The 16,461-nt window shown below is 40.9% G+C and overlaps 1 protein-coding gene across 5 annotated transcripts in view; it reads left to right on the forward strand.

Moving 5' to 3' along the window:
• Positions 1-16,461, forward strand: part of Bend7 (BEN domain containing 7) — a 111,868-nt gene that overhangs the window by 81,166 nt on the left and 14,241 nt on the right. The window lies entirely within an intron of this gene.

Raw genomic sequence — 16,461 nt, forward strand, 5'->3', positions numbered from 1 at the left:
GTTGTCCTCCTACAGACCTGGTCTTATGGAGTGATTGTGGGAGGTAACAGGCTCCTTTACCAACTGTACTGAGTTCAACTCCACAATCCTGTGCATACCAACTAGGTTAGACCCTGTGATGGTTTAGGATGACTTGGTTGGAATGCAAGGAAACCACGGGCCAGAGCTGAGACTGGGGAGGCACCTGGCACCAAACCACCTCAGGCCTTATGCCACCCAAGAGGTTAGGTCAGCAGCCCTGATACATTTGAAGTAAGATGCCTTTCCAGCTCATATCTTGTATTGATCTGTCTGGCTGAAGTGTGGAACATTCAGCTGTCAGAATAGCTAGGGATAGATAAAGAGAAATCGGACAAAAACCCTGTGAGAAAAGAATCAGCAAGACTCAGGAACTAGCTTGGGCTGGAGGAGGGAGGAAGTGTCAAAGGGGACACCTCAGTTTCTGGCGAGGGGACCCTGGAGAGGTCTCATGTGCACTCACTAAGGTAAGAAAACAAGGGAGGAGTGATTGGGACTATGATAGGTGAGCTCAGCATTAGATGTCATTGCATTCATGTATTCCAGGAGTGTTCACAACATGCCTGGTACTCTCAGGCTGGGAGCACAGCAGTGAGCAAAAAAACATACCTGCTCTTTTAGAACTCACTCAGAACATGTGTCACAGACAGCAGACAGATGGCAGAACCCTGGGGGAAACACCAGCACACAAGGCCTATTTGTGTTTCCGAACAGCTTTACCAGGGAGGAAGGAATTTAGACTTGGAAGTTTTGTCCCAAACTAGAAGCAATCAAGACGTGATGCACCATTCATTCCTCATGACTCCTCTCTCAGCTAATCTTCACTATCAAAGGGGTTCCAGACTACCTGCTCACAAGTAGCCACAGGCTCCATCAAATCACAGTTTTTTACTTCCTTCAGGTCACTTACCACTCTGGAACTATTTTGCTTAGTTATACATTTGATCGTTATCCATTTTCCACAGGAATCTCAGTCTCATGGTGTCAGGGATTTTATCAAGGACATTAAGATTTCAGACCCTAGTGAAAACATTTTAGGACACTTTCCTGGCAAAAGTGGACTGGTCAAAAATTCTACCTGAGGTTTGAAATTAATATGCAGACTAGTCCTCCTGACCAAAGCCAGTTATGGTCTCCCAGTACTAGAATTTGCAGAAGGTAATTTGCCTTCTCCTATCAGCCCAAATTCTGAGCCTTTATAAAAAGCTGAGAAGAACCAAGTCAGTGGGATTGTTAGGAGTGAAGGAAAGACTGGGGCAGTCAGAGCAGTGAAGGGACCATGGGGCAAATCAGGAACCTAATGCAAACCCCTCCTTCCAGATCCTATGGTTTATATCACAGGGACTTGCTTTTCCCCTAGATCACCCACCCATTGTTATACATAGTGGAAAAACTGGGACATTAGACAGGCCAAAGAGATTCTGGCTGTCCTCCTGGAAGATTTCATAGCTCTAAGGATTTATTTAGGACAACCTTTCAAATATACACAGATCAATTCCTTTTGTATTTTGTAATTTTGAATGCATGAAATTGACATTCCCCCAAATAACATATACACATATATATTATATACATATGTGAGTATATAGTTGTTTTTTAAAATTTTGTTATCAGTGAACTGTAAACTTGAAAGAATGTTAAAGGAGCTATAGGTTAAAAAAAAAAAAAACTAAAGAATAATCTAAAAATGAAGCTCAGACAGAATAATACCCAGAATGCTTTATACAAACTGATAATCAAAATAAAGTTCACAAGTAGAGGCCTTTTTTATTGTTTGGGGGGTTTGTTTTTTGGGGGGAGGGTTCTATTTTTGTTTTTGCTTTTGGTCATTTTGATCTGTTCCCTGAGAAATTGAAGGACATTTTAAACCTGAACTTCGAAACTAATCCACTTTAGATCATTCCTTTTAAATACTTCCAAAAATGCAGCTGATGCCAGTGTGTTAAATGGAGAAGCTGGTCAGGAACCCAGTCTCTTTAGTGTGTACTCTCCAGCTTGAGGTTGTGACAGATCCAAAAGGTGGAGGGCCCTTGATGTGAATGTGGAGTGAAAATCAATTTTATAAGGGAAATGGAGCATCCTAAATTGTTTCAATGAAATGGTGGACCGATTGCATATTGCTAGAAAAACGACTTTCTCCTATTTTCTGGCAGTGGAGGGTGAAAGAATGCATTTTAATAGAGAGCTCTTACTCTGTATGTTACCAAATTAAACTTCCTCCAAAAGTGATGTTTCTAACCACTGGATAGGGACAATCAGGAACAACTCAATTAAAAACCCCTCGTTCACTCCCATCCCCCTCTGGTGGTGAATATTATAATGTTACATTATCCTTATGAGAAGTATTTCACCTTATGAAGCAATACCACCTTTTTCCACTCTTGCCCCTCACCAATGCTCCCTGTAAAATGAACCAATAGCTCAGACAGCTTTGGCTGTCATTAGATTTCTGTGTTTGTTCCCGTGATTTGTGTCATGTACTGTTCAAGTGTGTTTTTCCTGCCTGCCCCGTTAATGTCAGTGTTCCCAGGAAACTAACTACAGCTGGTCATTCCTGTGCGTGCCCCAGTGGGATTGGCTTACTAGTCATGAAGTGTGAACATATTTTAAATGTCGACTGACTCCTGAACATTGGCTGCCGACCAGAGGCCAATATAAACCATGATCATGTCATTATGATTGTCCCTTATGATATCATACAGCTTTAGAAAATGAACAAACTCAAAAACTGTAAGGGAAGTGGGAAGGAAGAGGTGGTACAAATTAGAGAAATTAGTCTGAATTCATTTGAAAGATTGAACACAGGAGAAAAGCCAAAACATGCTTTTAAAAATGTGAGCACAACTTACTCCTCTTTCACTACCCCCAATTAAACATCTAAAACTACAGAAACAGAATCTCTGTTAACCATACAACAATAGAGAGGCATAAGGGAAAACCTAATCTATATAAATATATAGTAAAGGGGTGTAATAATTAGCATAACATATGTTAAGCTGCTATAACAAAGGAGTCCAAAAATAAAGTGGCTTGAGTGAAGCAGTTTTTTAACTCTAACTCCTAATGGCCCACAGCTGGATGGTGGGTGATGTTCAGCTGCTCCATGAGGCCATCCAGAAACCAGTTCAGTAGGTGTGGTTGTTCCACTACCCACTAGCAGATACCTGTATGCGAATGGTCAAAACTGGCTTCAGTATGTCTGTATTGAACCCTATGGGAAGAGGAAGAGCTTAGTGAGGCTTGCAGATATCACTTTGCTTCCATCCCATTAGGCAAAAGTTGGCCAAATAGCTATACCTAAAACAAAGGAGGCTAGGAAACACAGCCTCTAGCTGGATGTCTCTGCCTAGCTAAAACTTTGATTCTATTCCTAAGAAGGGAAAGAATGGATACTGGGTGCAACTAGCTTTTCTTTTCTTTTTTTTTTTTTTTTTTTTTTTTTTTGCGGTGCTGGGGATTGAACCCAGGGCCTTGTGCTTGCAAGGCAAGCACTCTACACAACTAGCTTTTGATATCACAGATGCCATTTTAATTGATGGGAAGAGGATGAATTGTTGAGGGTAAATGCTACCCATTTATAAAAGTACATATTCAAAATAAATATATATAAATATTCATTTTGTATGTACAAAAATGAACCCAGATTGGATCATAGAAGAGCTAAAACTATAAAATTCTAAGGGGAAAATACAGGAGTAAATTTTCATGCTCTCGAGTCAAGTAGTAGTTTCTTAGATATGACACCAAAAGTGCAAGTGACAAAAGGAAGATAGATAAAATGGACATAATAGAAATGAAAAATTTTTGTGTTTCAAAGGCTCCTAAGAATGTGAAAGACAACTCATAGGATGGGGGAACATACTTGCAAATCGTATATCTGACAAAGATCTTGCATCCAGAATATATAAAGAACTTTTACAACTAAAAATAAAAAGACAAATAACCTGACTTAAAAACAGGTTAAAAAATTGGGGGGGGGAGTACAGTCTTTTCTCCAAAAAAAGATATTCAAATGGACAATAGGTCAATAAGCACATGAAATGGTGATCAACATCATTAGTCATCAGAAAAATGCAAATCTAAACCACAATGAGATACCACCTCACAACAAAGAGGATGGCTTATCATCAAAAAACAGACAATACAGCTTTGACAATACTCTGGTGGAATTGGAACCCTCCTCATACACTGCTAGTGAGAATGTGAGATGGTGCAGGCTTTTTGGAAATCGGTTTGGCAGTTTCTCAAAACATTACACAGTTGCTAATAATCCAGCAATACTAGGTATATACCCAAGAGGATTATAAACAAACAACCAAAGACTTGTACACAAATGTTCATAGCAACATCGCTCATGATTGCCAAAAATTGGAAACAACTCAATGCCTATCCTTTAATGAATGCATAAACAAATGTGGTATATCCCTGCCACGAATTGTCAATTTGGGCAATAAAAAGCAGTGAAGTACTGATACATGTTAACATGGGCAAACCTTGAAACATGCTAAGTGAAAGGAACCAGTCACAAAAGACCACACATTGTACCATTCCATTTGTATAAAATGTCCAGAATAGACAAATCCATGGAGGCAGAAAGTAATTTGTAGTTGCCTAGGGCAGGGAATGGGAGCAATACTGGAGAATGACTGTTGATGGGTGCAGAGTTTCTTTAGGAATGATGAAAATGGCTAAAATTAGATAGTGGCGATGATCACACAACTCTGTGAATATGTTTAAAAACGGTTAAAGTGCTTGTATACTTTAAAAGCATACATTTTATGTTAATTCTAGTTCAATAAAGCTACTATAAAAAAATAAAGGTAGACCTTCCCCACCTGATATGTAGCAATTAATTCCAAATGTTTCAAGGAGTCAAGTAAAATTTCTATAAGCTGGAGAAAAGAAAGGATTTGGCCAACATGATGCCATAGGAAGAAATTATCAAGTGAAAACTAATTCATTTAAATCATCTATCAAAAAGTTTGCAAAATTAAATAGCCAATGACAAAATGAAAAAAATATTTGCAGAATATATGTCTTTTTAACAAAGGTTATTTATACTTATTGTATATTCAACTCATGCATCAAATGATCAATAAACATACATGAATGCTAACATTAAACTAAGAAATGCAAATTTAAATGGTAATATGAAATATTTTGGGTATCTGCTTGGCAAAAATTAAAACAAAAGCAGCAGCACTGTTTCTTGTAATGAAGAGAACCATCTGCCATACCCTACAAATATGCATGTCAATCAGCACTATAGTTTTGAGGGCAGTTTGGCAATACTAATCAAAGTTGCTCCATATCTTCCCTAGCCTTTGACCCAGTAATTCTAGATGAAGAAATTTACTTTAAAGAAATGATCAAAGGCACAGTGTTCATTGTAACATGTTTTCAATGGCAAAAACTGAAAACAATCTATGTGTTCAATAATAGTTTAAATTATAAGACATCCTTACAATAAAACCCTATACAGTCATTTTAGAGACCCACAGTCAATTATTTAAAAAAAAAAAAAAAAGCAGGCTGTAAAGCAATAAGTACTGCAGATTCATTTGTTATTTTAGTACACAAATTCATAGAAAGAAGTCTAAGAAACCACACACCAAACTGTTAACTCTGGATGGTGAGATTGTGGATACTTTTAAACTTTCTTCCTATTGTCTACTTAAATTGATTGTTCTGCAATGAATATGCGCTACTTTTGCTATTAGAAGACAAGTTTTTTTTTTTTTTATTTTGTTGAAAGAATATCTAATGGCATGGAGAAATGTTCATGATATATTTACTGCTAAGGAGTGTGATAGTCCTGCTTGTATTTTTTGAATTTCAGAAACACCTTTATTTTTACAAAGTTAGTTATCATTGTAACTACAAAAGCAGACTAATTGTAGCATAACTTTAAAGATATACAGTAAGAGCCACCTACTGCTTTAAAAAGTTATAGTGTGTTAATTAACCATCAGCCTGATCACACTTTGCAAAAGAAATACTTGTATGTATGCACAGAAAAAAGAATAGAAGGAGGTATCCACAGGTTGCATCTGGGTGGTGGAATTATATGAGATTTTAAAGAAGTATTTGTGTTGTATCACAATACAAATGATACATGTATCATTTTCTAAAAACTAAAAAAAAAATGTTAAGAAAAGTTTCAGTGGTGTTATGTATCTGTATATAGGTAATGCTGCTTGGATACTCCTAGGAGAACCTGAAATGTTTTGGAATTCTGGAGATACATACTTCTTAAATATCAGATAAGCTCCAGGAAAACTTGGACATCCAGATTCTTGTTTCTCTAATAATATGTGCATAAACCTATTTACAGGACTCTGGAGGTTAATGCTTTACTTTGAAGGGAAAAAAATAATCATTCTGCAGCTTAACAGGAAAAGGATATCCTCTCTGTAGCTTAAAAGGAAACTGGAGACAGTGCTTTATAAAAAATGTATTCATTGCAAGATGAGAAGAAACCCATCAGAGGTAGTGCATTTGACACATCAAAAAACAATGCCGTCAGGGCCTTTGGGATTTGGAGAGAAATCCAAGAAAAATAAAACATGAGGTGGATGGTTGGAACATAAGTCCAGGAGCCTAACAGATTCAAGCTGTGAGAGTCTGTTCTCTCATACGCTTCTTATTCTCCTCTGCAATTCTATACTGACCAACAGGTGTTGTGTTTCGGAAAAAACAAATGTGACTCAAGCCTGACATATGGCACCAACTCTGTGAATCCTGGATGACATACACTGGACACGTGGCCCTCCTCAGGCCATCTTGTGAAGTAGGTACCTTACCAGCCCCACTCAACGGATGGGAAAAGCGAGGCAATGTGTTCTTGCTCATATGACTAAGGAGTCGTTTCTAACCCAGATTTGAACTCAGAGAGGGTAATTCCAACTCCCGCATTCTCATCCTCTGTTTTGTGTCTCAGTGGAGCTTTGTTAGTGGACTGAAGCATCTAGAATAACCTCAGTGTCTGACCTGGATGATTCACCTTTACAGGACTCTGTGCTTCTGTTGGCTCAAAATCTTTGAGCCAAGCATGATAACACATATATATCAAGTGCTTCTTACAAGCCAGACATTGTCAGACATATTCTACAGAAAGCAATAATTTGCCCAAAGTCATATAGCTGACAATTCACAAAGCCAAGATTCAAACCCAAGCTCTCTGATCTAGACCCCAGGCTTCCAGTCTTCATGCTATGAAACATACTTTTAGATAAATGTGTTGGATCCTCGTTATATGACAGGCCTTGCTCTAAGTATGTCCTCAAATCATATCATTTGAAATATCTCCAGCACACCACCAAAAAGAGGCTGGGAAGTAGCTGCTTGTATCTTCAGCCTGATAACAGGTTCTTTTTTTTTTCTTCTTCTTCTTTTAATATTTATAGTTGTAGATGGACACAATACCTTTATTTTATCTATTTTTATGTGGTGCCGGGGATTGAGCCCAGTGCCTCACATGTGCTTGGCAAGCACTCTACCACTAAGCTACAACCCCAGCCCCTGACAGTTTCTTCATTTAAATTATTTTAAGGAAATGCAGCTGTGATTTAAAGAAGGGTCTTGGTGATCAGAATGACCAGAGTTTAAATACTGACTCTTATCCTTGATTTAGCTCTGGTACGTTTTTCCTCTTCATTTGTTCCCACTCTCCATTATCTATTCGCCAAAAGAAACAGCAGTCAGACTACCCCCAATGGTATAAACCTCTGAAACTACTGAGAAACTCCACCTTAGTGGGGAGAGCTTTTCCTGCTGGTGACAGGACTGGTGGAGCTGGAAGGAGGTGATGCCCCTCAATACTGATCCTCCAACTGTGGTCCCTAGATCAGTAATGTCAGCATTGCCTACAAACTGGTCAGAAACACCAATCTCCAGCCCCAACCCAGACCCACTGGCTCAGAGGCTCTGTGGGTGGGGCCCAGTTCTAACCAGCCTTCTAGGTGATCCTGGTGCATGTTAAAGTTTGGGAGCCGTAACTCTAGAAGAACTGGGAAATATGGCAAGGCCCTAAACACAGGACCATGAATGGATTAGAAGGAACTGGCGACTATAATAGTAACGTGGGGATTCTCTCCCTTAATGAGTGAGAGCAGACTCCAAGTTTTCCCTGTGATAACATCACTGTCCCTTCCCTTCTGATTGGAGAATCTGGGTGGCACTGCAGAAGCATTTGGAAGTGCCAATACCCTGGGTCATCCAGTGGAGGTGTGTGGAACAATGAGAACACTGATGTCAAGTGTCGCTGTGGAGGAGAGTTTGACACACCTCCTTCCCGAACAGCTACTGGAACTGAGGCCCAAAGAAGCAGAGAAAAGAGGTAGAGCCAGGACCAGACACCAGATTTCTCTTGCTCCCTCAGGCCAGGTCATCGACCTGTCAGTTCCTTTCCCAAGTCTGTCTTGGACCCAGCTGTGTGTTCTTTGGATCCCTCTCTTCCCTCCCCTCACATGCTTGCTCTAGAGAGGCATGTGACCAACTCAGCTGGACTTGACTATTGCTCTGTCCTCCACAATGACCCTGAATCCCACAACCATTATGTGCAGGAAGTCAGGCAGCACCAGCTGGAGAAGAAATCAAGAGTACAAGACTCAAGAGATATTACTCAAACTGACACATACCTACTGTGCACCTAGAATATACAGGACCATACAGTCACTGTGTTTCGGGACTAAGTAAAGAGAGAAGACATAAACCCACCAGCATTTAAGAGGCAACACAAGCTCCAAGAACTCTGTAGAACAACAGCCTACAAGGTGGTATTTTCCAAAAGACTGTATTGATCAACAAAATTTGAGTTCTGAGGATGGAGATGCATTGGAAGAAGGGACTCTAGCTGAGCTTCTAAGGATGAAGAAATGTGTTTGGACAGAGGTGGTGGTCACTCCAGCAAAGAGGCCAGTTAGAAAGGGCAGGCATTTGCAGATCTTAGAAGTCTGTTATCCTGAAAGGAAATTGGTTTGGTGAAAGTGGGATGTATCAAGGCAAAGCAGATGAAGCAAGGAGCCAGTGGTTGGATACCATGAAAACTGGCATTAAGATTTCTGAAACTCAGTAAGGAGTGTGATGGTGCACACCTGTAACCGCAGCTACTCAGGTGGCTGAGGCAAGAGGACCGTAAGTTCGAGGGCAGTCTCAGCGATTTAGTGAGACCCTATCTCAAAATAAAAAAAAATAAAAAAAATAGAAAGAACTGAGGATGTGACTCAGTGGTAGAGTGTCCCTGGGTTCAATCTCCAGTACTACATTTTTAAAAATCCCAAAATTCATTCTGTAGGTCAGGGTTTTCAATATCTGTTTCTCAGAATACTCTCTTTTAGGAATGTAATAGATGTTATAAGACAAAAACCTCATTAATCCCAGAACATTTTTATCATTCTCAAAAGAAACCCTGTACCCATTATAAGTTTTTTCCCCCAGTATTGTTCCCCTCTCAGCCCTAGGCAAGCATTAATTACTTTCTGTCTCTATGGATTTGTCAATTCTGGACATTTATAAAAGGCAATCATACAACATACAGTCTTTTGTGACTGGGTTCCTTCACTTTGCATGCTGTTTTCCAGGTTTGTTCATGTTGTCAAAGATAGCTCCACTTCATTGCTTTTTATTGCCAAGTAATATCTCAGTACCTGAATATGCTGCATTTTGTTTATTCATTCATCAGCTGATAAAGCTTTGTGCTGTTTCGAGTTTCTACTAGTATAAATAACACTGCTTTGAACAATTGTGTATGGGTCTTTTGTGTGGATGTGTTTTCATTTCTCTTAGGCATATACCTAGGAGCGGAATTGCTGGGTCAGATGGTAACTCTACCTGTAATATTTTTGGAAAATATCAAATGCTCTTCCAAAGAGTTTGAACTGCTTTACATTCCCATTAGCAATGTACAAGACACCTCTTCATGGGCATTATATAAAATGTAGAGTTAGACTGGGGTTGTGGCTCAGTGGTACAGCGCTTGCGTAACACACAAGAGGCACTGAGTTCGATCCCCAGAACCACATAAAAAAACTAAATAAACAAAATAGGGGGCTGGGGAGATAGCTCAGTCGGTAGAGTGCTTGCCTTGCAAGCACAAGGTTCTGGGTTCGATCCCCAGCACCAAAAAAAAAAAAAAAATAGAGATATCGTGTCCATCCACAATTAAAAATATTTTTTTCAATGTAGAGTCTTCATTGATGGAGAGAACAGACAAATGGGAAAGCTTTATCTCTCTCTACTTCAGATCAGTTGTTTATACAACACAACTAGCAGCCTGCTGTGGGGCTACCCAAGAGCCTGAGTCAAAAGTTAAAAGAAAAAAAAAAGAAAAAGATGTTCTCAGTGTTTTTGGAACGATCATTGTCTGTGTTTTTACCATGGACGGGATGATTTCAACAACAATATTTAGTTCTCTCAGTCCTGGAGGCTGGAAGTCCAAGATCAAGGTACTAGCATGTTTGAGTTCTGGTGAGAGCCTTCTTCCTGATTTGTGGACGGCCATTCTCTTGCTGTGTCTTCACAGTGGTGATCAGAGGAAGAGGGCACCAATCCCATCACCAGGGTCCTACACTTCTGACCTAATCACCTCCCAAAACTCCACTTCCTAATGCAATTGGCTATCAGGCTTCCAACACATGAACTCAGGGGGGACAAACATGAGGTCCATGACAGTCACAATCCTAATGGATTCCTTCTTTTTAATGCTCGTTGATCCAACTCAGTTTTCTATGCTGCAGTGTGACAGTGATATGGCCAAAAGAACAATTATTATGATGATGGCAATGATGGTTGTTGAATTTGTTAAGACCTGAGGATGGATAATCCAATTTGGGTGGGTCTGCTGATCCTGGAATACATAAAATATCAAGCCAAACAGTAAGGCTACATGGGGGAGGTGGAAAAAGCTAAGCCTCAGCTGCTTTTGCCAACCTGCCCCACTAACCAGCTCCTTCCAATTCCATGCTGGATGGGGGACAAATCCCTTCTTACACCCTTCTTACAACGAATAGAGAGCACATGCTAAGGAGGCATGAAACTTACTCTTTTTTTTTTTTTCGACAAATCTAATTCTTTTTCCAATGAAATATAAACATGCAAAGATTTTCTGTAATAATGATAATATAAAAGCTGACATTTATTGGATTCTCAACCCTGGGAGGGCTTATGCAGAACTCTCGGCATGCATTATCCTATTTAATATTTACAGAAAACCTTGAGTTTTGAAACTGTGTTAAGACATGAAGAAAATGAGGATCAGAGGGGAATAACTTCATGAACATTATAAAACTGCCCCAAGGCCAACATTCTTAGCCATCCATTCGGACATAGAAAAATTCAGCCTCTCCTTTGTGCCACACACCTGAAGAGCAGTTTTGATAAGCCCACCTGGTCATCTGCATATTTTCTCAATGGAGGTGGGGAACCTAAGATGATTTTTCACAAATAACTCAGATACAATTTATCATACTCTAACACTAACAAATTCTGGAGGTGCCAAACCTATAGCATATGTATAAATAATTTGACTCAGTGGCATAAATGTTTATTCAGTGCTTTTAAAAATAAATAAATAAGCAACCTAGACCAGTAGAGTAGAGGAAGGAGATCCATGGGAGGGAGAAGAGGAGATACTACGAAATGAAGTTGACCAAATTATTTGTAGATATGTGTATGTACAAATATGTCACAACAAAACCCACTGTTTTGTACACACCAATAAAAGTAAATAAATAAATAAAACCTGTTTCTCTGAGTTTTTGTGGTATTTCTTCTCTCTTTCTGGATTTTATGTAGACTCACTGGTGCCCATAGGAACTGGTTCTGAAACTGGTTAGCATCAAGAAAGACCGTAATCTGAAGTTAGACATGCTTTCAGTTTTGTTTTGACATGAGATTTTTTTTTTCTCAAACAGGCCTTGTTTTCCAAAGAAAGCACGGTGTCTTTTGTGTTTTAAGACATATCCACTTCTGTGATTTCAAGGGACGGTAGAACCAATTCTGTTCAGCACTGACCAATTTCAGTTTCTGTGAAAGACCATGGAGGAAGTACTGTGTGGATAAGATCTGAATAAAGCATATTATTAGATCTCAAAGAGAATCAATAGATTCTAACATAGTTTTCCTTGTGTTGCATCAATAGAGCACCGTGGTTATGAAGGCATTACTGTCTTGTCTTCTTTTGCAGGTTTGAAAGCTTGTGTTTTGTTGTTGCTGAGTTGCCTCTGGGTCATCTGTCCTAAGGACTAATTTGTTTGGTTTTGTGATGCATCATTGCTGTAGCCAAAACTCAAAGCTTGGAACACCTAGAGAGATAAATGGATGTTACTTTTATTATCTGTGCTTTCTAAATAAATTTTAACCTGAAAGGTTCCACAGCACACCCTGGTCTCCCATTCAACAGAAAGCCGAGCATAGCCCTAAACAGAGCTTTAATGTACTTCAGATCTGGGGAAATCCAAGGAGTCAGTTCACCCCTAATTTTACAGCTGAGTTAAGAGCTGTGAAATAAGGAAGTAGACCGATGAGTTAAGGGCTGCCATGGAATGAATTGCACTGTCCCTGCCCCCTCTCCCAATTTACCTGTTCACATTCTAACCCCTCAGTGCCTCAGAATGTGAGTCTGTTTAGAGTCAGGGTGTTTGCAGAGGTAATTCAATTAAAACAAGATCATTAAAGTGAACCCTAATGCTAATCCTGAAGACTGATGTCCTTATGAGAAGAGATTTTGTATGCAGACACATACTGTGGGAAGAGAATGGCAAAGACACAGGGAGAAGACAGTCTTCCAGAGGCAGAGGAGAGAGGCCTTCCCTCCACAGCCCTAAACAGGAACCTTGAACTTTGAGCATTCTGAGAACTTTCAGAACTGTGGGAAAACACATTTCTGTTGCTTTAATCCACCCGATCTGAAGTACTTCGCTGCTGCAGCCTGAGCACACTAGTATAGTGACTTTTGCAGTCAGCCAGTTCTACACCCCAAGACCATGCCTCCAAATCTAGCAGTGCACTAGACCCCAAAGCCAGACATAGCCCTTTGTTTGGAATTTGCATGCCTCATGTCTACCTTAGAAATCATGGAGGAACAGAGGACCCCAAACTTTGTCTCCTCCTCAGTCCAGGCTTCCTCTCCAATAAATCCTATTGGGAGATTTAACATTTGAGCCTTCCTGGTCAATGGGCCTGAGACTGATGTCATTCTATCTTCCTCACACTTCTCTTGCTGGGGGAGCTTTCTCCCAGGAAATCTTCACTCATGTGTGAACTTACAGAAGCTGTGCTCACCAGACCCTTTTCGGTAGCCAGTGATTTTTTTTTTTTTAATTTGTTGTTTTTAGATATAGATGACAGTAGGGTGTTTTTTTAAAGTATTTTTTTAGTTGTAATGGACACAATATCTTTATTTATTTTTTTATGTGTGGTGCTGAGGATTGAATCCACTGCCTCGCACGTGTGAGGCAAGTACTCTATCACTGAGCTACAGCCCTAGTCCAGTAGGGTGCATTTTGACATACTATACATACATGGGTGCAATCCATGATTTTTGTCCCAGAAGACCACACTGTTTTTGCAAAGCCCTCAGTCACACTGCCTTCTCTCTAGGGTCCTGCCTGCTCACCTAGAGAGTCATGAAGCCCTGCACCCTCTCATCTCGTCTTCTCAACTTGCCTGAATAGACAGTATCACCATCTCCACTGCTAGATGGAGAAACTGAGGCAAATTCCAGCTAAGAACTGACCTCAAGTTCACACAGCTCATAAGTCAGGGAGATAGATTTGCCTTTGAGACTCTACCGAGCCTACATATTATCCCTATGGGAACACAAGCAACAGATTAGCATCCTCCTAAGGCTAGGAGTCCTGAGGCGTAGGTCCCTCCTGCAAGATAACAAAGAGAAAAGGCCAACAGGGACCCATCCAGGTTAGTGTTTATGACATTTGTCTCTGGAAACTTCAGAGTACCATTGCTGCAGAGGGTGACAGGGATGTGCTTTTCATGTAGCTCCAGAAAGGGGCCACTCACAAGGTGTGTGCAGGTGGGGCGAGTCTGAGAAGGTTGCATACTGCTCCACAATGAGGTAAACAGAGAAGGTGGGAGTGAGTGAGCGGGAATATCCACGAACATTTAACAGAGCATCGCCAGGTCAGTAGACCTCACAATAAGAAATGAGCCCAGATATCACTTATCTTTTTATACAAAAATTTCATCTTTCTCTTCACAATCAGACCCAATTACAAATAAAGAAAACAACAAAACCTGGGCCTTCATCATGAAAAGTCTGAGACGCGCAGCCTAGAGCCCTCAGTCACTGACTGAGGAGGGATAGAGAGAGATGGAGAGGCCCAGAGCCTTGGAAATGCAGGAAACCTCTGCAGCAGGCCAGAGCTGTGGAGGGGATGGACCAGACACCTCAAGGTGGGATATGAGCCCCTCCAGTCCCAACTACCCCTTTGTAAGTGGCCTTATGCAATAGTCAAACGGGTGTTAGACTGGAAGCTGAGTTTGACTTTTAGCTCTGGTTTATTGGTGTATCCTTGGGCCAGTATTTCACACAAATCTATATGATGGTGACGATAATGGCACCTAGTTTATGAGGTCATTTTGAGGAATATACAAGCTCATCCTGTTAACATACAAGAGTGTTGGAACTAAGGGCGTAGCTCAGTGGCAGACGGCGTGTCTGGCACGCATGAAGCTCTGGGTTCCATTCCAGCACAGCAGCAAAACAAACACATGGGAGTGTTTCACACCATGCCTGCATACAGTGCTGTGTTAACTATACAGCTCACTTTTCCTCCTTTAGCCTCTGTTCTACTGAAATGCTTTTCCAACTATGTTTTCTGGAATGTTCATTTGTAAAGGAGGTGTCCCATAAGCATTTAACTTACAGTTAATTTTTAAATATATTGTAACTGGGGCTGGGTTGTGACTCAGTGGTAGAGTGCTCGCCTAGCAAGTGTGAGGCCCCGGGTTCCATCCTCAGCACCACATAAAAATAAAATAAAGGTATTGTGTCCACCTACAACTAAAACAAAAATATAAAAAATTTAAAAAAAAAAATATATATATATATTATAACTATTCTCCTAAAAACTGTCCCACTTAAATATGTTTAACATTCAGTTTTAACACACTGAAAACCACAATTTGGCTAATTTCCTTTCTTTTTAATTGACTTCATAAACAGGTAACAGAAGACACAGTCTTACTTCATTGAGGCACCTCAGAAGGAAAACATGACCCCAACCTCAGGTGCTTAGATTCTGGCATGGTAATGGAGGTTGCTGGAACCTACCCAAGTCCCCTTCACCTGACTGATACCTTGGCCCCAGCTGCTGTGTTAACTGTTGCCGATCATTGGCCACTTTCCTGTTAACAGGAGGGGACTGCCTTTCCAGAGGACTGTCCTCAAGCTACTGGAAACCTCCACATCGATGCCCTCAACCCAGGAGTACTCTGCCAATGAAGGACTGAGTAAGGCTGTCCCTTTGCCTTAAAGTAGGACAATATGGTGGTACGATTCAAGCTGAAGAGCAACCTGAGGGATTAGGCTGACAGGATGTCCTTACTTAGTTCCTCTTCCTGGCCTCCTGTGCTTTCTTTTACCTGTAAACCTAGTCCCAACACATTACCTGAATCCCAGTCTCAAACCACACTGCAAGGGAGCCCACACTAAGACACCTTCCCCACAAGGTGCTCACAGCAGTCCAAAGAGCTATTCCTGCTTACTTTCACCCTGCCTTTCAAGTGTGTCCTTGTGGTCACAGGATCCCCACAAATGCCACTGGATTGTTGGTTGCAGGCCCTCATTGCTTATGATGGACTGAATATTCATGTCCCCTCAAATTTCATATGTTGAAGCTCTAATCCCCAATGTAATCGAATTTGGAGTGGGGCCCAAGGGAGGCAACTAGGTTTAGATGAGGTCATAAAGGGGGTCCCCATGGTGGATTAGTATCCTTAGAGAAAGAAAAAGAGACAGAGTTCCCTCTTTCCCTTCAGGCACCCACCAAGGAAAGGCCATGTTGAGGATATAACCAGGCAGAAGGCCTTTACTAAGAACCCAACCATGCCGGCACTCTGAGCCTGCACATCCAGACTCCAGAAGTAAATGTCATAGTTTAAGCCAGTTAGACTTTGGTATTCTGTTATAGCAGCCCAAGCTGACTAAGGCACTGGCTCTGCTGCTAACAACCTACAGGATTAGGCCTGGGGCACAGCCCCCCCCCCGTGACTGATGTGACCTCTGCTGACAGCTATTTCTTTCCTCAGATTTTTATCAGAATTGTCTTGGGTTAATGGCATAACAAAGTCCCCGGGACACAAGGGGGCCCACCCAAGGTGCTGAGTCTGAGTACATCCCCAGGCACGGCATAGCCCCTTCTCTTCTGTGGCCTGACTGGGCCACCATGCTGTGCTCCCAGGCTTGTTTGTGCCTGACCACCC

Source organism: Sciurus carolinensis, chromosome 12 (genome assembly GCF_902686445.1).
Source record: "Sciurus carolinensis chromosome 12, mSciCar1.2, whole genome shotgun sequence".
Lineage (NCBI taxonomy): Eukaryota > Metazoa > Chordata > Mammalia > Rodentia > Sciuridae > Sciurus > Sciurus carolinensis.